The sequence below is a fragment of the Corvus cornix genome, chromosome 3 (assembly GCF_000738735.6).
Source record: "Corvus cornix cornix isolate S_Up_H32 chromosome 3, ASM73873v5, whole genome shotgun sequence".
In the NCBI taxonomy this organism is placed as follows: Eukaryota; Metazoa; Chordata; class Aves; order Passeriformes; family Corvidae; genus Corvus; species Corvus cornix.
Genome location: NC_047056.1, coordinates 58,095,029 through 58,115,947, shown reverse-complemented (window position 1 = coordinate 58,115,947; position 20,919 = coordinate 58,095,029). Strand labels below are relative to the sequence as shown.

The following is a 20,919-nucleotide window of genomic DNA, read 5'->3' as shown; positions in this document are numbered from 1 at the left end:
GAAACATAATGCTTATAGGCAAAATGAAAACAAAGTGATGTACTTGTGTAGTCCTTTCCAAATACCATAAATTATTGGAGTGGTTTGGTGGATTTTTTTTTTTTAAGTAAAACAGCTCTTGAAAAATTCTGATAAGTTAGAAATTACTTGAATCTTTCCCAATTTGAAATCCTTTAGCAACTTAAAAGATGTAATCTTTTTAGCAGGAAGCTTTTCTAAGCAATTCCTAAAATTATTGTTTTCTGAAATGCTTTTCATTTTTTATTTCTTTAAGTGAACCTACTCAAACTTGAAACAAATTTAGGCTGCTATTCTGAACAATCTGTATTTTTTTTACTGTGTGATGAAGTAACCCCTTGGGTTTAACAAGAACTGAATGGACTTACATGAAAAATAATATGAGCTGTTCCAATCACCTCAGCTTAACTGAAAAAAAAGGTGACATTTTCTTCATGAGTATTCATCCATTTGGAAACACAGTTCAGTAGGATGTATACATGAATCCTCATATAAAATCACTCTCCATAACTCCTGTAATTAACAAATTTCCTGTAATTTCCCTACATAACTCTCCATGCTGTTTTTGTCTTCTTCCCACAGCCCTGGAAATCATGCCAGTTCCATTTGTATCTGGTGTGCAGAAATCTCAGCGCTCCACTAGGCCACATTTCTTCTTGCTGACAGTTATACACTTCCCAGCACAAACCACAAGATCAAAGCAGGCTTCTATCTGCTGTGCAACAACTCAACAATTTTGGAACAACTGGAAATCCTAGAGGCTTTCAGAGGTCATTCACCTCTCTCTTTTTGTTGCATCACCACACTCGCTGGTTATAGATAAGGGAAGTTGTGGTCTTTCCATAATTTGGTCTCTTCATGTATTAATTTGCATGTTTTGGCTTCACACTTTTAGTTATTTGAAATGTTAGCATATTTAGTCTTGGAAAGATTATTCAAAAGCCTAAATCAGGAACACTGTCTCACATCTGGTTCCTGAGCTCAAGACAGCATAATCATTGTGGCATAGAAAATTAAGGCCAGGTTTCTGAGTATTAATTGTATTTATGAATGTCAGTGTATTGACAGCTTTAATCACAAGACTGTAACTGATGATATCACTTGAATCAAAATGAGTTGGGATATATGGAGCCAAATTGTCATCTTGGCACTTCTGTGAGAATAAAATATCTCACAGTCATTCCTCATGGACAGTTGCACCAGCAGCAAAACAAGCTCTGAAGGGCTGGTAGGTATAATATCATGTCACCCTCTATCAGTCCTAAAAGTTAGAGCCATTCTGGTGCAATGTGCAGATGGCAAAGGATGCTTACTGGCCAGCACAGAGTAGAAAAGTCTTCAGGATGCATTGATCTTTTTGAGTGTTGGGACTCATAAATTAGAGTCATAACCCTGTTGTGCTTTCGCTTCATCTCACCCAGTAGAAAGAGAATGTGTACATGCATAAGTCTACGTACACTTTTATATTTGAGTTAAGTTTTCTGACAGGAGATAGATTTTCCTCTTCTGTGTACTAATTTTCTCTCTCTGTCTCTGTCTCTATCTCTGTCTCTGTCTCTCTGTCTCTGTCTCTTGCTCTCTCACACAGAGGGCTTCAATCCCCATATAGGCCATTCACTTAAGCGTGGGACTTGTTGATCCTTGTGGGTCTCTTCCAACTCAGAATACACTGTGATTCTGTGATTTTTTAGATTGTAATTCATCAGTATTTGGAGGAGCCTTAAGCTTGTTGCGTTTCCACATGGCCTACCATTAGAGTAAATATCCAGAGCTTCCATTGCATTCGTGAAATGTAAACAACAACTTTTACACTAAGAGTAATAAATACAGGTTATAACATACAAACTAATGCTGGAAGGCACAGTTGAAATTTCTTTTAAAATCAATTTTATTAAAAAGCAGTTATACTCTCCTCAGATACCCCTTCACATGGGTAACTTTACTAGACATTTAAGGTATGACATAACTCATTAAATACATTAAAGAAGAGAAGTTTTAGGTAGTTTTTCTGACAGCTGCTTTTTTCTCCTCATAAATGTGCTATACGAACACCATTCATGATCCATGCATACTCAGCCACGTGCCTCTGCTACCCAGTGATTGTTCTCCCAGTGCTCCTGCTATTGTGTGGCTCTCCATAACTCAGCCACAGACTTGTGCTGGAGGATGGCAACACACGGCTCTGAACACAGAGCTGTTTGAACAGCTCCTGTGGCAGCGGGGTGCCTGGCCCCTTGCAGTCGTGCCTTTGAGCCGCAGCGGCGCCGGCTGCGGCAATAAAAGTCCAAAGGAGGGAATGGAGCCTGCATCCCGCCACAGCCCCGTGTACAGGGAGCTGCGGCTTCCCGTCTCATAGGAAGTGCCCACTCTGTGACCTGTAGTTTCTGCTGTCTGAACGGCTGTCTCTGAGCTTCCTGCAGCAAAACAAAACGGCACTGAAAGTGTCTCTCTCTTCCTTTTGTTTCACTATTTTCCTTCCACGGGGGGTCTCTGAACTTGTGTGCCCAGCTGGAATTAATACACCCAGAGACTCTGCAGAGAAGACTGGGGAAGTGGAGGAGGCCCAGGGGGGTGGTGTGAGTATTCGTTGTTGATATACACATAAATCAGAACCAGCGTATCACTCCATTGGATGTCTGAGGCACATCAAGGACAAAGGAACCTCAGTTTTTGACCCTCTGCTCCAAACTTTTATGTGCCTGGTCTCCAGACTTGTATCAACAGCCCTTGGCATAAGTAGCAACAAATGCCAAGGAGAGAAAGGCAGATCTTTCTGCAGCTCAACATAAGCCAGAATGGATTATAGGCAGGCTGAAAGGACTTGCTTATATCTATCGACCGGAGCTTCAGAGCTGGCAGATCTTTGTGGAAGAGTCTGAGGCAAGGGTGAGGTAAGCAGGGAGGGAGAAAGGGAAGGCAACTGCAGAAATATTGAGCACTATTCTCAAGTTAGTTTTTTTATGCCACACTGTCGTAGGAGCAGCTTGGCACCAGCTGGTGAGTAACCCAGCAGTATATTGCCCTGGTCAAACAACCCACTGCTGCATCTGTATCACAAGCAAGCATCTGTATCACAAGCAAGAATCTGGCTTCTGGATTGCCCCTCTCCAGTGCAAGGCAGATATCAAGAGAAATGGGGAAGGAGACATGCCAGGGTTTTCTCCAGACAGTCTTCTGAGAAAGTCTACCTTCTTGTGCAAAGAGAGATATACTTCAAAGGTGAGTGAAGTTTAGAGGGTTTTTCCTGCATTTCACTGTGACTATAAGCCTGGAGAGGTTCCTGCTGTAAGCCTGTGCTTTAGCTTTAGATCCCTGGCACACTGGTGTCTGTCAGAGATTTATGCTAAATGGAGGAGATCCAGCTGAGCACTACACATACAAGTGTCTACATCACTTACCCTGTTTGGATCACTGCAACAAGATTTCTCAGAGTAAATCAGGTCACTCAGCAGGCCAGTCCCAAAAGTTTTGATGATGCTTTTGAGTTGTCTCCCCTGGCTTACATAGTTACACAGTAGGCTTTGTCCTCTGCAGTAGTTTGTGGCCTCTAGCCTCAAGCCATAGCATGCATGTCCTCAGTGTCAGAACACAAAAACACTGTCTGGGTGGGATGCAAAGCAATCCTATCGTTATCCAGATCACTTTGAACTCAAAAAAATTACCCCACAAAAAGATAACCATTATGTCTTAATGCCTGAGACATAACCCATGAGACCTAAACAAACTCAGGGCCAACTGCTACAACATATGCATGTAGCCAGTCTGCTCTGGAAACATGGGGATGGAGCAATGGGTGGGTGGAGGACATTCTGCTACTCTTGTGTCCAGGAGCCACTTTGTTCAGTCTGTGGTACAGTCACAGCCACGTAGGCCCACCCCAGCCTTGACATCATGCTGTAGTAGGTGGTTCTTGCTGTTCTCTGATCATTACTAAGTCTAAGAACTGTTGCCAGTTTCATTTACTAATTATGGAAATGAGGTCAAAATTAGGTGATGGGCTGGCTCAGAACCAAGCCCAGGACTTTTGTGTTTAATGCTCAGCTAAGCTGCTCTCTTATGTTGCCTAGAACCTTGAATGTAGATACAGTCTTTAGAAGGGGAATTTACAGAGAAGAGTGAGATCTGCTCCAACAGGGAGTTCTGGTGTTAGATTGTGCCAGAAGTAGCAAGTTTGTGTTCCAGAAAGAGAAGATGATGAGGTCTTAAGTTTCGATACTGATTAAAGAAGAAGATAGGAGCTTTATGGCAAATTTATTATAGAAATAAAAAAGTTGAGAAGGTTTTCTGAGGTAAAAAGTAGAGTAAATTTGATTCAGTAAGTCACTGGGCTGATTTGCATTCCGAAAAATAACCATAATTTCAGAACATAGATTTGGCCCAGTGGGTGAAGCTATTAGTCAACCCTACCTGGTATTCAGCCTGTGTAGTAACAAATAGCACGTGGTGATGAAAAGGAATTACAGACGAAGCGTGCTGTCCTTACCCAATCAGACATTGCTACACATGGTGTGAAGCATTTCTTTCCAGCTCTCACTGCTGATGACCTTGTGCCTTCAAGTATCAGGCTGAATTACCCTTATCTCCTGCAAAGCTATATATAGTACTTTGCTGTTGTAAAATCTGGCACCAAGAGGGGTTTTTTTTACACATTAACCTTAGGCTGATTATGGTGGTTGGGACTACTGGACTTTCCAACATCACAATATTCTAAAAATACCACTGAAAACCTTGACTGTCCATGTGGAAAACAACAGACACTCGAACTCTTGGAACAAGGTGTAAAGTTTGCCCTCAGGTAAGTTATGGTGTCATGATTGCAGCTGGTCATCTGGGAGCAAAACAGCAAATAGAGCTGGTGGGAGATTTATTGATCAAATGAGAAGAATGAGTGTGTGCCAGATCTCCTACTCATCTGACAGATCCTGACATGTCCATTGCATGTATCCAAGGGAGTCATTGTCCACAGTCATAGATCAGAGCCAACTAAGGTGTATCAGCCGAGAAGCAGCAAAAAGTAGCCAGCAGTTTCCTTTTCTTTCTTGAGTTAATAGCTTTCTATCAGAGCAGAAAACCAGGTTCATGCATTCCTCAACCTGTATTTGTCCTAAGGGAACATCAGTGACAAACTGTTCTTCAATATTTTTTTCCTGACTACAAAAACTGCCTGGAAATGATATAATGCAAGATGTAGCTTGGAGGTAGCAATGAATGGCATTAACTGAGGGGAATCACCACTTTAGTTTATTCCTTGGACCTGATGTATCTCTTTCAGATTGCAAATGTTTTTAATGCTCAACCAGTTTAAACAACCTCAGTGGTAGATGCCAACTGGTCACTGAAGTGACATCTAGACAAGGACAATACATGCAGTATCACAGCTACTGTATTCTTTGAAACATGTATCTCCAAAAAATGGAACAGCCAGGAAAGAGGTAGGTAGTCAGAAAAAAAATTCCCACTTTTTATTTTTTTTTCTATTTAACACCAGAAAAACTGAATGAGAACAGTCTAAGAAATATTCATGTTGTTAGTGACATGGTTTTGGGTGGGGAAGAAAAGGAGTACACAGCCAAGAAAATGGTATCTATCATGCTCATTGATTTTAGTATTTGTTTTCCAATTCTGCTAATTACTTGTGCCATGTCTGTCTCTTTCTCTTGTCAGACCTATCCAGTCTGGAATTGCCTTGAAGTCACTTTCAACTTGCAGATTACGAAAGTGACAAAGGTACATACATTTTCTCAGCAAGTCACTTTCACTGGCAGCCCTCTAGCCTAGTCCAAAAGCTATCTGTATTTATCACCATCTCACGGAAGAGTTGTACTGCTTCCAAAGGAGCTCTTTGCTTTTGTGCAGCAGAGCCGTCACTCCCTCAATGTCAGTAAGTCCAAAGTGAACAGCTAATATCCCCTGGCAGTGGTTCCAGGAGGCCTGGGTGCTACACAATAAAGATCGTGTTTTTCCAGAAGATGAAGGGCTTTCTATTCTGGTTAACTGGGGAGACCCCTTCCTGACACTCCTTCCAAGCATGTTGGTTTTATTTTTAACTCCATTTGCTTTAGTCTCGTCTTTGGCACCAGGGATAAAGCTTTTTTCCACTGCCAGCTAAAGGTGTCAATGCCTGAACATGTAGATAGGCACTGATTGAGAGTCTCCAAACTGCATCATTCTGCAGCTCACAAATCGGTGGCAGTTAGGCAGTGCCAGGCATGCAAAGTTTAGATATTTAACTTTTATCCAACCTCTATTTTGGGGCACTTAAGTACAATCCCATAAGCTTCAGAGGCTCCATCCAGCTACTACCTGTAGTAGTGAGAAGCAATTCCCATCACTGAGAGAGATCATAGAATACTAGTTTGGAAAGGACTTCAAGGATCATCTGATTCAACTTTTCTTGGCAAAAGCACAATCTAGACAAAATAGTCCAGCACCCTGTCCAGTCAAATCCTAAAAGTGACCAATGTTGGGGAATCCACAACTTCCCTAGGGAGATTATTCCAATGGCTGATTGTTCGCTCTCATTGTGAAAAATTTTCCTCTTGTGTCAAGTTGGAATCTCCTCAGAAGTGATTTTTACCAAATACCTCTTGTCTTCTCCATATGACTCCTTGTAAAATAGGAGTCTCCATCTTTGGAGATGCTCAGAAACAGCTCCAGAGTTGCACAGCTGAGCAGAGTATGTTGTTGTCTTGTATGTTGTTGGACTTTTATGTCTATCTCACAGTGTATCCAACTACTAGTGGGTACACATAGAGCTGCCTCGAGCCCTGAAGAGCCTTAACTACTGAATTGACCCATCATGGCCCAAGGAAACAGTACTCATTGACATTCTACAGTCTGCTCTGGCATGCATTAGGAATTACCCACCACAAATTGATCTGTAACATGGAAAAACAGTTATGGATTTATTCTTTTCTCTTTTGTTAAACTGTGCCAAATATTTACAGCTCAGGCTGTAACTGAACTGGAGATTTCATGCAGGGATACCTTGAATTTCTCAGTTCCATGCATTTGTAATGATTTCCTTTTTGTTCGTCCTTCTGCCATCATGTCAGCTGTTAATAGTATCATTCTCTCTCTCCATGAGCCCTGTGGCATACTCCAGGAGCCACAGAGGTTGTAACTGCACTGATTACTGTGCTCATGGGTCAGAAGCGCTTTCTTCTGCCTCCACAGAAACAGCACAGCATCCTTGAGAAAGTGGTTTAAACACAGGCACAGACCAAATCCACTCCTGTGGTAACTGCTGAACTATAAAGTTATTCCAGGCATATGTTTGGCCTTATTTGTCAGCAGTTCTTTCAAAACCTCTCTCTGCTTCAGTCTGGAGGTGGCAATGCGCCATCAGCAGCTGACTAGCATGACACTTGGTCCAGAAATGGGGTGAGTGAGGTTATCAGAAGGTAATTCAACATCATTGTCACCATTTTCCCTGGCTGCGTTGCCATGGTGTTGTAGCATATGCTACACAAAATAACAACGTTATTTTAGGAAAACTATGCAATGAACTTCTGTCCTTAGTCCACCAGACTCCCTACATGCTGATTGCTGGGATGCTAACTAACGGGAGCTTGCAGGTTTGCCATTGATGGAAAACTCAAAAGTTCACATTTTACCAAACAAGATGATACACCTCTATGGCGTGGGTACAAGGCATAGTTATGCATGACCAGTATTAGCTGAATGTTCTTAGACTGTATCTGTGGAAAATTAATGTTCCCCCCGATGTGCTTGACTGGCTTTGTGTCATTCCTCTGGCAAGAGAGACAGAATTGCAACAGCTTTTTTTTCTTTTTTTCCATGTGCCATAGCCAACAATGTTGTATGTTATTAGCCTGTAGCACAATTTCTAAAATTGGAATTTCCATTGCTTGCAAGGCAGACTGAAAGTTTTCTTTTTGGAAAGGCTGTATCTCTTTCTCTCTGCTGCCTCTCTCCCATACCTCTCCAAAACATATGTTTTCAATCTTTTTCATTTATATATAAGAAATCACTGCCGACAGACATTTTTCCTTTGCAGTTTATCTTCTACTGACCTCCTAAAAATATAAAAGAGATAAGAAAGAGAAACCAGAGATGGATTTACTGGTATGACAGAAGAGAGATGAGGAAATAAAAGGAATAAATTCCTCAGTTCAAATGTGAGCCTGCCAGACTGCAAATCAAAGATTTGCTAAATTCCAGAAATGTTCAGGTCATTTTTCCTTTTCCTCTTGTGTGCTTCGAGGTTCAGTCTGGAAGACAAAGCCAAATCACTGTGTAAAAAGTGGTTGTTCCCAGTATCTTCAGTTGGCACCAGAAGCACCAGTTCTAGGAAGTCTCCCAGGGAAATTGCTTTTTATACTTCCACTCTAATTTTAGAGACAAGACATTAGGATAATGTGAGCGTGCATCCACCTTGCTTCTGCAAACTGAACCCAAATAGAGCCTTTCAAGGGCCATGTGTGTCTCCCAGAAGCCTTGGATTTCGAGTGAGGGTCTTTAAAAGCATGAATCACTCCTTATTTCCTCATTTAATTTGGCCAGCACATAACTGAGCTCCAAGTTGACAAACTATGGGAAAGAATATTTAGAAATCAATAGTGCCTAAGTACATGACAAAAAAAAAAAGGACAAAGACATCTCAGTTTCTAAAGCTCAGCCCAGGAGTCAAGACTCACATCTGATTGCTCTAAACAGTACTTACTAACTACAACCAACAAAAAGGGACGCATTTTATGAATCAGTATTTGCATCTGTGATCACTATGGACTTTGTTAGCTTGGTCCCCCAGTGTAACTCCCCCAATAGCAAGAGATCTTTGTCATGAGTCTGGCTGGCCTCCCAGCAACACCTACTTTCATCTGAACTGGATGCCATGAGATCCCACCCAGAGGAGTCAAGCCTCACTGGGAACAATGAGTAATTCTTGGGAGACGCCACTGGAAGGCTGCTGCCGTGGCACGGGAAGGCCGATAACATCTCCCAAGCCACAGCAGCCCTTTGTGTCGGCAGACACAAGTGGGATGTTCCCTCTTAAGCTTTCCAGATTCGGAGGAAGTGGACCTTGAAACACAATGCTCATTGAAATAGACTTTCATCTAGGGGATCTCGCAGCGTAAGTGCCGCTCGGTGATGTGCTTTCCATCTGCAGCTGAGGCCTCCTGATGCATTTCCTGTGTTTGTTCCAGAGGGACGGATGGCAGCACCTTAAACCAGGCACAAATTGTACTGGAGGGTGGGCATTATTCTGGGCTGCGGAAAACAGTAGACATTAGTAATAACAGTATCCTCAGGAGCCTCTGGTGGAAGTGGATGACATGTTGAATTACCTCCTCTCTCTCCTTCCCTCTCCTTAAGAATAGCAGTCTCATTATAGAAGGGTTTAAAAGCATTTTGTATCTGGCTGTGGTGATGCACTGTGCTCCGTCGTTCAGAGTTTCTCTTGGAAAGGAAGGGCCACCTACACTTATGACGCTGAACAGCCCCGGAGAGCAATACTGTAACTGGGAGTAAACCACAAAGGCTAGAACACTGAGTGTCGTTCCATCGTAATTGGCAGATTGGATGGTACCAGAAATACAGTTGAGGAAGACACTGCCACTGAGAGAGGGTCGCTTCAGCTGTTAACTAAGACACTGTGAAAGTAACTCACACCAACAGTACTTTTCTTGTCAGATGTCTACTGACCAGTCTTCAGGCTGTGACTTTGCAGAATTTATTGTTGTTTGTGGAGCCTTGTAATTAAGCCTAGGCTGGTTGCAAGTGCAAATGAGTACCTTGCCATGTGGAAAAGTGTGTAACTGAACATGGGAGCATAAGGACAAAATGTAGCTATTTCTGAGGAATAAATGTTCTCATAAAATCCTGTGGAATAAATCCCCTTTTCTGTTATAGGGTCCAAAGGAAAGAGATAGACCTGCTCTACTTAATTGACATCTCCCTACCAGAAGTATTTCAGGAAGTCTCGAACTGCAGGGGGATGAGACTGGTAAGAAGGAAATAGAAGTAGCTTCTCTCAAAAATCAGTTACTGAGTCTTAGGCCTGAGCCCAGGGCATGGATCACAAACTGCAGGTTTTGGTAGCTGGAGATAGCTCCACTACTAACTCATCTTGAAAGGCTCATAAAGAGAGGAAAACATTCAACCAAAAAGTCATTGAGGGTATGTGGAGATGGATGCTGTGTTGTGTGGGAGGAGGAAATTATTACAAAAAAAATAATATCATCCTCTCACAGTCCACTTTGGTTGCAAAATCTATTTTTAAATTTTCATGTCAAGAAATACTTACTACTGGCAGATCCCCTCTGTGTGAATTATTCAGGCACTCTAAAAAAGCCTCCTTACTTCCATCTGCCTCTAATGACTATGTGCCATCTGAAAGGAAGAAGAATGTCTCTTTTTAATATTGATCTCTTGTCTATCTCAGTCTAGACATCATGAGGCTCCCAGGGTGGGCTCAGAGCCATGGGGTGAGGCTGAGCTGGGGCAGGGACACAGCAGGCAGGGCACACAGGCAGGAGGGTACTCTGCCTGCCCCACAATACTGCTGGAGAAGAGTCATTGGATCAGAACTTAAGGCAAAGGCAGAGTGAAAGGAAAATCACACCAAAAAAAAAAAAAAAAAAAAAAAAAACCCAAGAAAAAAGAAAAGAGAAAAGGGAAGAATTAAATGTCTTATAAAGTTTTGTAATTTTTTTACCATGACAGTTCAGGGTATGATAAAAGGGCATCAGGATACACATTAGAAAAATCAAAAGACTGTTAACTTATTGAAATATTAATTTACTGTAGTAAGGGGAAAGCAATTCAGCTCAGTGACCAAAGGAAAGGTTTGCTTAAATGTTAGGAAAAAATATGGCTAGTAAGAATTTTGATAATAATACTGAGGACTACAATGATGCCTAAAGACTTCAGTCATGTTAGGCCTTTGCTGTGAGTAATGGTGTGTAAGCATATAATGCCCATCCAAGAACACTGTATAACAACTATCGTAAGAGCGGTTTTAAAGCTTCAGTCATCTTAAATAGCTGAGTGTCTGATGAACAAACAAGCACCCTGGCCACCACCCACAGGTACATGTATATGGTTATCCCACAGTGACATCTATTCAATGTCTTTTCCGTGGCTGACCTTTGGGTACCATTAGGAACTTTAATGCCCCACACAGGAAGGTTCAGGGTCAATTGATACACCTGAACTGGGAAAGGATGAATTTTCCTCTTGATCTGAGTTAACTGAAGAGGCTTCCTGGCTCAGGCCGAGGCTATTCCCATAACTATAGACAATTAAAATGAGGCGAAATAAATTCCAGCCTTGAAATCTTTCACCTGAAAGGCAGTCATGCTGGAAATGGTATTAGTGTTGTGATGAATAGAATAGAATAGAATAGAAACCAAACCTTTAATTTGCCAAATTTATGAGATTAAGACGTTATTTTAGAAATTATGCACTGCTGAAGTATATGGTTCCCACAGTGCAGAAATCAAGGGAGCAGACAGGTAAAGAATACCATATGGTAAAGACTGTCTTAGTATGACTGTGTCTTTTCAGAGTAAAACGTATCTTCAAGATAAGCACTGTTTAGAAAGCAGCCATGTCACTTCCAAATATGCCTAACCATTCTCTGGGGCTTCTTGGATACCGTGTGTTGAAAGAAAGTGCTCTGTGTTGGAAGGCTGAAGATCTCAGACATACTTAATATAATAATTCTTTTGATTAATAACTCAGGCTCGCTGTATTTTTAATTATTCTCAATGCATCTCTGAAAAGACACCTGTCTAAATCCCAAATCTATTTTTCTAGAAGAAGTGACTACCTAAAAGACTTGCACTGACACTTAGGAGTGTACCTGAAACAGAGAGAAGGTCAGCAGAGCAAAGTGAGACTTCCTGGCAATGATTTAAAAGGAGGTGATGGAGGAATATAACATCTTATATCAGTTTTAGAATTGTTCTTTATTCATTTCCAGGTTTAGCCATCCTCCCACAAACTCGCCAGACTAAACAGCTGCTTCTACTTGCTTTCACTGAATGTGATACTCAAAGCATGGTGGAAGTTAAACCATACAGTCATCACAAACGAGACCAGTTTATTAACCAAAAGTCTAGAGTCTCAAACAGAGTAGTAAAAGAGTAAACATGATATTGTGACCTCTGGTTCCACTGGTATTTCCTAGAGATTTAGCTAAATGATACCTTAAAAACATCCTATTGCACAGGGACTATCATCCCTTGGCCTCTTCTTTCCTTTAGCTGATAGCAGTCTGAATCACTTCATGTAAAATTCATCGACCAAGTAACATATTTCATCAACATGGATCTCAACTGCTTTGTCACAGTGCTGCATCTTTAGCAATTTGCCATAGCATCTGAAACTACCGGGTAGTAGGAGATCTGTAAAGCACTGCAGTGGGACACGGTAGTCACAGCACCTCTTGGTTGCCCTGGTCTGGGCAAGCGGTGAATATGCAGCATAATATCAAATGTGGGTGTCACTAGATAAAGTATGTCAGCATAACTACAGTCTAAATATTTTAAGCCTAAAGCAGCTTAAGTTCCTAACTGCGTCCACAGACACACAAAGCCGTCATTAAAATCTGAAAAACCCTAGCTCTGCTGTTGGTTAAGTCTGGAGTTGTTTAAATTCTCCATGATACTTTTGTTGCTCATGGGGCATGAGCTAAAACACCGGGGGAGAGGTTGGGGGGGGGGGGGGGAGGGTGGTGGTGTGTGTAGCACAGTGGCAGCAGGACGAGTTCCTGGGAAGAGGTAGAGACTGAGGCAGCTTACAGAGCAAGGCTCCCTTTCCTCTGTGGCTTTTCCAGCCAATTAATTAAGCTCTGCTTCTTTGCTGTCCCTTCTATCTTTTCCTCCCTGGTTACTGCACTGGAAGGAGATGTGAGAAGGAACTTTAATCAGTTTTTCAGTGTCCTCCCCCTTTCTGTCCTTCCACCTCCGTCCCCACTCAGTGCTACCCGTGTCTTTGGAGCTGGCTTTCCTAGCTGAATCAACAAGAATTGCAAGCACCTCCCTACTGACCTCCACCCAGCTGGCTGCAGAGTTTGTGGTTGTCTTTTTTCTCTGTGCATTCAGCGTACATCGGTTTAACAAAACTCACGGTGTGCAATTAAACCTACAATTTTTCTTGCTCTCCAGGAGGCTGGTTTTGTGCTTCATTTTGTTCTCCGCATCCCTATTCCTGAGTCAGTAAAGGCTGAAGCTTTTCAACACAGTATCCTTTGAAGGAGCTCATCCTCAAATTGACAATGTTCCATCTAGCATTAATTTAACATTTAACTCATTGGAAAAACCTGTTACAAAAAAAGGCTGCACGGGGGATACACATTAAAGCACTAATAACGAAAATTTCTTTTTTAAACTAGGATACCTGGGAGCAAGCCCACAGAGCCAACAAGAAACAGAAGGCCACATCCCAGGTCCACTGCAGAATATCAGTGACTGTGTCCCCAAAAGTGCCTTCTAGGCTGACCCTGTGCCCTTGGATCCCGTGTCCCCTGGCAGCCGGAGCGCAGGAACAGCAGGGCCCCGCAGGGTCCCTGGCTGCTGCCTCCCTGCCGCCCGTGACGCACGCACCCGGGTGTAGCAGGCCAGGGGCGTTTGGTGAGACTCTGAAGAGCCCTCGGGAGCTTTGCCTTACGTACAAAAAAAAAAAGGGGGGGGACAGAAAAAAATAGAGATAGGGGTTTGGAGTCCCTAATCAGCAATGATTGCTTCCTGTGCAGAAGTCAGCTGTTTCCATACAATAGCCAAGCTGTTCAGGCTCCAGGCGCCATCCCAAGGTCATCACTTCTCTATTGTTGTTCCCCACCCCCATGGAAAATTCCTGTGCTCTTTTATGTATATAAGTGTGTTTGGTTTGGGGTTTTTTTGTTGTTGTTGTTGGTTTTTGGTTTGGGTTTGGGTTTTTTTTTATCTTGGAAAACTCACTCCTGCCTCTCGTGGTTGTGGCAGAGTTCGGCACTTGGCACTGACCTGAACTTGGCTTTTCAGAACTTTTCATTTGTTCTGCATCAAGACAGCCTGCTATGCCTCTTATCTCAACAATTTTTTAATGTTTTCAAGCAAAATACTTATCTGCACTGAGGTCTGTGGAGGATGTAAATCACATTCAAATCTGACATATTTTTTCCAGCTTGCTTTTCTAGGGATTCCTGTGTGTCATTGCCCTCTGAGAGTGAGAAATGAGGCTGTGTAAGTTACTAGATATTGTTCCCTTATAAAATATTTATTTCCTTACACACATAAACCCCTTGCTCTTTTACATCTACCTAGTCGAAGCCCTGTGGAAGGGAGTATTTCATCCTAAGAAGCCATCAAGATATCATTGCATTGGTTCATTTTGAGACCTGCTGAACAAAGTTCTACACCCTTCAGAAGTCCCGTAGAAAAATATTCATTTTGAGCAGCTTCTCTGATTTCTCAGAATTCTCCCAAATCCCATTCATTCAGCCAGAGCTGATCCTGGGCAACACTAAGCAACTTCTTAAAAACTACTGCCTGTTATGTGTTGCTGCTAACATTAATTGGACACAGCAAATTTAGCTCTTGCAAATTTGATACCATATAGTGCAGTCTGCAGCTTTCAGAAGCGTTGACTAATTGACTGAGAATTTCTCAAAGCATATGTAGTTTACTAAGCAGAACTAGAAAAAAATTGTGGATTTCAGGAAGGCCTATTTGCTTACACCCTGTGCTGTGTAGGAATGCCAAATGGAAAGTTTATTGCCATACCTACAGCAAGATCTCTGCCTGATATTGGCTTCTCAGGAAGTTTAGTGGCAGCTGTGGTCTCGTGACATCATCTCTGGTGTCACTTACTGCTAATAAAACAATTGTGCTACTCAGTCTGTGGCTTGCACAAAATTTAGGACAACTCAGTGCTTTAGCCTGCAACAATGGATGGAGACCAAGTCAGACGAAAACTCTGTATTTAGTTATAAAAAATGTTTTTTCCTGATCTATCCTTTTTTTTACTTTTTCCCAAATGAACATGTATTGACTGTCCCTACTGCTTGCTGAGGCAGGCGAGTCTGAGCCATAGCAGGGCACCCCACTGTGTCTGGGTTTGGGGGTGAGGGCACTTGCTTGGATATGCTGACTCCTTTCAACCTGTAGGCTATTAGCACTTGTAACTCACCCTTTAATTTCTCTCTGGGTGATTTTTTGCAGTTTGTGCTTCTCAAGTGCCCTCAGGAGCACAGAAATCTGCTGCTCAGCTGTCAGCCAAGTTCATGAATATTTGCACCTCTCAGACTCCTCTTCAATAGGGTATAGCCAGACAGGCTTCATAGTTCTGCTGGGAACAATCGCTGTTAAAACTCTTCTGTTTGAAGGCTTCTTCCCAGTTCTATGGGCTCTGATTATGTCTTTTTCAGTACATTATCTCACTGTAATAGCTTCTTTGGGGCCATTTCTAGCTCTTGAATGGATTATCATGCTATCATTAGGCAAGACACCACATAACCCCTCTCTGATGACTGTGTCACTTTGAAAATCCTGAGTTACTGTTAAACGTGAAACCTGTGTTGCATACACAGAACACAAAGTTATAAGCTTTTTAGCTTCTGTGAATAAGTTTTTGTACTACTTGAGATTATAAAATAAAGTGTTTTGGTTGTAAACCATTGCTTTGTCATGCTAGCACAGATTCAAAATGACAGGCAGAAACTTGAGCACAAAAGGCTGCAGAGATTTACATATGGCATCTGTACAAGGCCCTCTTACCCTTTCTCTGATGACTATCACTGATATTAAATGTCAATAGGATTGTACTTCTACTAGATATGGCTTTTAATTAAAGTCCTCTTTCCAGATTTTTCACAACAATTCAGCTAGAAAAGGCTTTTCTTTTCCAAGGATGATTTTTCATGTCTAGAATTTAGTGCCACAGCACAATACCCAAGCCCTTTCTGCTAAGTATGGTATTCTTTGTCACTACTGAGTGTCTGCATTCTTAAAGTTTACTTGTTGCTGTTTTCCAGAAACTGTCAAGTCCTCAGTTGCCCACAATGGGACTTAATACAAGTTTCTCTACAACCTCTACAGTAATGGCTTAGAGCACTACAATTCTTAACAACACAGTCCTAGGGTTTCAGATAGCAATGTGACAGCATTAAATCTGGCACTGATTCTTAATGGAAACAGTTAAGGTACATATTTAAATACTTTAGTACAAAAACATTGTCAAATAATGTTTTAGAATTGTGAAAGAAAATGACAAATTTCAGTGAGATGTATAAAGTATTCAAGGAAAGAGGATATAATGGCAACATTTTGGAATGCATAGAAGATGAACTTAAAGGTAGTTTGCCCTCATATGTTATTATATGCTGTAATAATATTTCTGAAATGAATGAACAGATTGACTTCCTCACCTTTGCTGTGAAGGCACAGCATCTGTGCTGCTATTTCCCAAATGGGTTAATAGGTAATATTCTAGTCTTCTTAATGCGTTTATCTTCTCTTCCTAGGTCTCATTTTTAACTTTGAAGAGGATGATTCCTTCCTGCCATGATCCAATACCTAGTTTTTCAAAATCTTGCCAGTTACTTACATTTTTTTGTTCGAAATTGCTGTTGTAAAGGTGAAGACTCTTGAAATAATGACTATGATACAACTTTTAAAAATCCCTCAAGTAGTTAGTTAATTATATTCCTGGAGAGATGGAGTAATAGCAAGAATATTCTGAGTTGTAATAAAAATGTAAGAAGATGTTTAGAAGGGCATAATTCACTTTTTAACTGCAGTCTGTTTTGAATTATCAAAGGCACTAGGGAGAGAGAGGAAGGGGGAGCAGAAATGAGATAACTCACGTAAAGAAACAGCACAGGAAATATAAGCCATATGTAAGCTGGACTATGAAAATACACCAACATATTCACCTTCAAAAACTTGTAAGCACATTTCCACAGAGAGCAGAAATACCTGTAAGCAGCAGTTGGTCTCTTGGGGCCCAGCACATGTGGCTTTCTCCCTCCATGGCTGAGCCCCAGACATGGCACTACCCCCACGCTGCTGGGGGAAGGTGGAAACTGGTCACAGGTGACTGAGGGTGACTGTACCAAGATAGCCTGGCAGGTGGCCTCCAGGAAGGTTGCCCACGCCTAGGTGAAGCCACAGCACAGTATGGAATGTTTTCCACATGCGAGGAACTCAGCAGCTCTGGTGGATGCAGGCGCTCTGTGGTGCACTGGGACTTTCCCATGCAGCATCCGCCACCACGTGGGAACGGTGCACAGATGTTTCCCCCCACTGCCAGAGAGGATGAGACCTCACCTTGTGACAGGAAGCTGCACAGGACAGGTCTGTGCAAACACACAGGTCCTGTGGAATAGCTGGAGCCAGGTAGTCGCACATAAAACCCTGATACACATTTTGGCTTTTAGCGTGTGGACATACCCAGCAACAGCTGGACTTCTTGATACTGTTAACTAAAGGCTGTTATTTTTGAGTTTGTGGCAGCTGGGCACTCTTTAAGAAAGGAAAATAGAGCTAAGCTTACTGGTGACCTGATTTTAGGCAGCAATTTCTGTACTCCTGCTCTATTTTTTTTGGCATTCAAAAAATAGCTATAGCATAAAAGAGTATTCTGAATGCTACTCTCTACCTTCTGCTTTCCAGGAAACCCAATGCATGGATGAGTTCCTGTTGACACTTTATACAAATCATGCTTTTTCTTCCTTGGCCTGTGACTCTCGTACAAAAGAAGCTTCTTTTATCACTACCTAAAAATAAAGAACACTAACAAAATGCCCTGATCAAAGCAATTCATTCATGAGCAGACTGATTTTTGCATGCTGCTACTTTGTATGTGAGAACCATTACCCAAGGAGAGAGACCATGAATAGACATAGTGTTTACATAGTACCAAAGTATAAGGTTGCTCCTTGTGGATAAAACAGAACTGAACCCTCATGATACACTAACATGTGCGTGGTAGCTGATGACACATCACTGCTGCCTACATTAGCACAGCAAAGATGCTTTGTTCTCTGATGTCATGAGTTTCAAATCCCAGCTGGAGATTTACTGACTAAGCCACAGTGAGCTGCTGTGGCTTCCCTCCCAAAAGGAAAAGAGGAATAAAATAGAATGGCTTTCTGCTTTTGATTTTGCTTCAGAAATACTGCCAAGCACTAGGAGTTATTTCCCTGTTGGTACCAAAATTTTACTACAGTTCTTGCTGACAAGAGCTACATAGACCCATCAGTGGAGAAAAGGCTCATTAGCCACCTCAGGACAAGACATAATAGCAATTCCTCTGAACTCAGCTATACAAATCACAGATTAAATCCTCATTCAAATAAAATTCCTACCACAGATTGGAATTGGTAATTGCTCACCATTTCTCTGTAGCAGGACACTTATACCCCCGCACAAATGCAGACTGAACAATTCCAGTTTTACTGTCTGGCAGCCACTTCTTTAACTGTTATGTTTCTTCAAGTTCTTGTCTTTAAGTAATGGCACAACATATCTTGTGCATGGAAGGTGTTAGAACATACAAGCCTTGTATAGAGTCTCACAGAGAAAACTATTTTTTCTGCCTTTTTCCCTGTGAGAGGAGGGTAGTGCAAGTGTCTCACCAGAGCTGAGGCTAGTGAACCCTCTCCAGGAGTTCTTAATGCTGTGAACTAAAACAGTTGAGGACAGAGGCCTGGACTCTTGTTGTCACTTGTTATGACCTTTTTGAGTGATGATCCCAAAACAATATGCAATGGTTGAAGCATTATCGTCACAGCATTCCTAGAAAGCAGGGATTATTACTTCATTGTTAAAGTGGAAACTGAGTCACAGAAATATTGTGACTTGTACATGGTCACAGAGGAAGGAGTCCAGAAGAAGGAAAAAAGGTGTAACCAGTGATGTAAATTCTTCACCTTTTCATTCCTTTCTTCCACTGCATGGTCTTGGGCACTTTCTATATATTAACATGCCACAGAAGTGCTTTAAAGTTTTGTTTGAGTATGGACAGCAGATGAAGATACCTGAATGGAAAGGATAACTAACAACTCCTTATTGTTGCTGTCAAGAAGCATGGGCTGAAGTCATGTGGCACCTGGGTCAGGCAGGGTTTGCAGAAGCCTGGCTTCCCAGAGGGGTGTCAGGAGACCCAGTGCCAGTCTGGCTTTTCCTCCTGCAGCAGCAGTCAGGCTCACTCCACAAAAACAGTGTGAAAAGGGAAAAGTGGGTGCTGGGGGGAGAAAACAGATTAAGCAATCCCAGAGCATGAAAGCATTCAAAACTCATGACTCCTGTGTGCTGTCACATGTCTTTTCCCAGAGTGACAGACAAGTAGGGGACAAAAGGCTAAATCTCCATCCTGGTCCCCAGGAATGGAGAAGTCTGAAAAACTCTAAAACTAAGGGAGGATATGAAACAAGACTAGGCTCTGAAGTGGAAGGTTGACAAATTTGGGTGAAAATAAGGAGAGAAGGACAGTGTGAGAGAACTAAGGAAAAATAATGAGAAAGAATTAAGAAGTTATTATAATTGATCTAGTGAGTTACAGGTGTCCACTGGGTCAGCCAGAAAAAGTGAAAAGTAAAGATGAAAAATATTTTCTCATTTTTTACTCTTGAAAAAGCCATGAGAATTTTTTTCTTCAGGGTGCAAGAAGAAAGAAGTCTTTCACTGTTGCAGAGATTGCAGCACATCATATGAGGGGGTTATGAAAGTTCAAACACACACAAAATTTGTCAGCTTCCTCACTGCCCATTTTGGAGCTAAGTGCACACCATGCTAGATGTACATGCAGGGGTGTTGCAGGAAAAGTGCAATGGTCGTGTTTAAAATAGCACCAACTCTTCCTATCTTACCGGCATTGACTACAGAGGCAGGCACACCCACGCAGGCCTGCTTTGTGCTTCAAATATTTTACTGGTCTGACTATTTAGATTAGAGATGGAATTTCTTTTTAACTGGTAGAGGTCATGGTACAGGCATATAAATATGACCATGTTATAATGGTCATTTAACATTCCTTTCAGTTTCCATAAGGAATTAGCTAAAGCAGTATAAAATAATACTGTCTTTCTAACCTACACAAGTGCAGAGACTGCTGCATTATTTTAAGTTCACCAGGCAGCAGTTAGATTTTCTGCATTTATCACTATATATGGATGAAAATGGATGTCTCACCTTCACTAAAGCTAGGCTTGCTCACAGCAGCTGAGGGTATAAACTGTGTCTGACCATACTGTTCAATCCATGTCCAAAGCCAGGCTTAAACTTGCCTGTTGAGTTGATTCCAGCTTGAACATTTCATTTGGCTGTCCTCTCCCTGGTGACTGCAGGCTGTCTCTAGATTACTCCTTTGGCAAAAAAAAAAGTCAAAACTGATGATCCAATTGCAGTGAATTTAATTAAGTTACACCAGTACTTAATAAAGGCCAGCCATTATTAATGTCATCGTTGCTGTCTCAAAACAGACCTTTGTAAGATGTGTTGAGTGTTGCACACCCATTGCATGACCCTCGCAGACACGCTCTGGGCTGGGCTGTACCTAGCCAGACAACCCCACCACAGGGGCAGCGTGTCACACCAGGGCACGGCCTGCTCAGGGGATCTTTGTGGCAGGAGGAAGATGATGGCAGCTGAAAGACAGAGGCTTGGGCTCCTGCCTCAGGAAGGGAAGGAGAGGGGCAGTGCAGCACTACAGCTAGGGGCTGCAGAGAGGGACCTGCTGCTGCTGGTGCCAGTGCCAGCATGGGAGGCAGTGGAGGCCTCTTCTCTAGATTGCCCTGGCCCTTCCAACATTCCTTTCCCTCAGTCCCAAAACATAACCTTAGAACCCAAACACTCTCAGCCTTGCTTTTCAGGTGCCCTTTGCTACAGGGCTGGGCCACTTGCTGACTCCCTGCTCTTCCCAGCTGAGGAGCAGCTCTGGTGGCTGCCAGCC

At 42.2% G+C, this 20,919-nt stretch overlaps 1 long non-coding RNA gene across 2 annotated transcripts; it reads left to right on the top strand.

Annotated features, from left to right (window-relative positions):
- The first annotated feature begins 513 nt into the window (after positions 1-513).
- Positions 514-17,767, top strand: LOC120411803. Of its 2 annotated transcripts, XR_005604348.1 has the most exons (8): positions 514-2,909; positions 2,996-3,237; positions 4,678-4,813; positions 5,683-5,745; positions 9,895-9,988; positions 13,155-13,619; positions 14,152-14,210; positions 16,490-17,767. It is a non-coding gene; the product is annotated as an uncharacterized LOC120411803 (long non-coding RNA). The 2 variants fall into 2 exon arrangements; XR_005604349.1 differs by lacking the exons at positions 4,678-4,813; positions 5,683-5,745 and having other exon boundaries at positions 13,155-14,210.
- Positions 17,768-20,919: the final 3,152 nt, after the last annotated feature.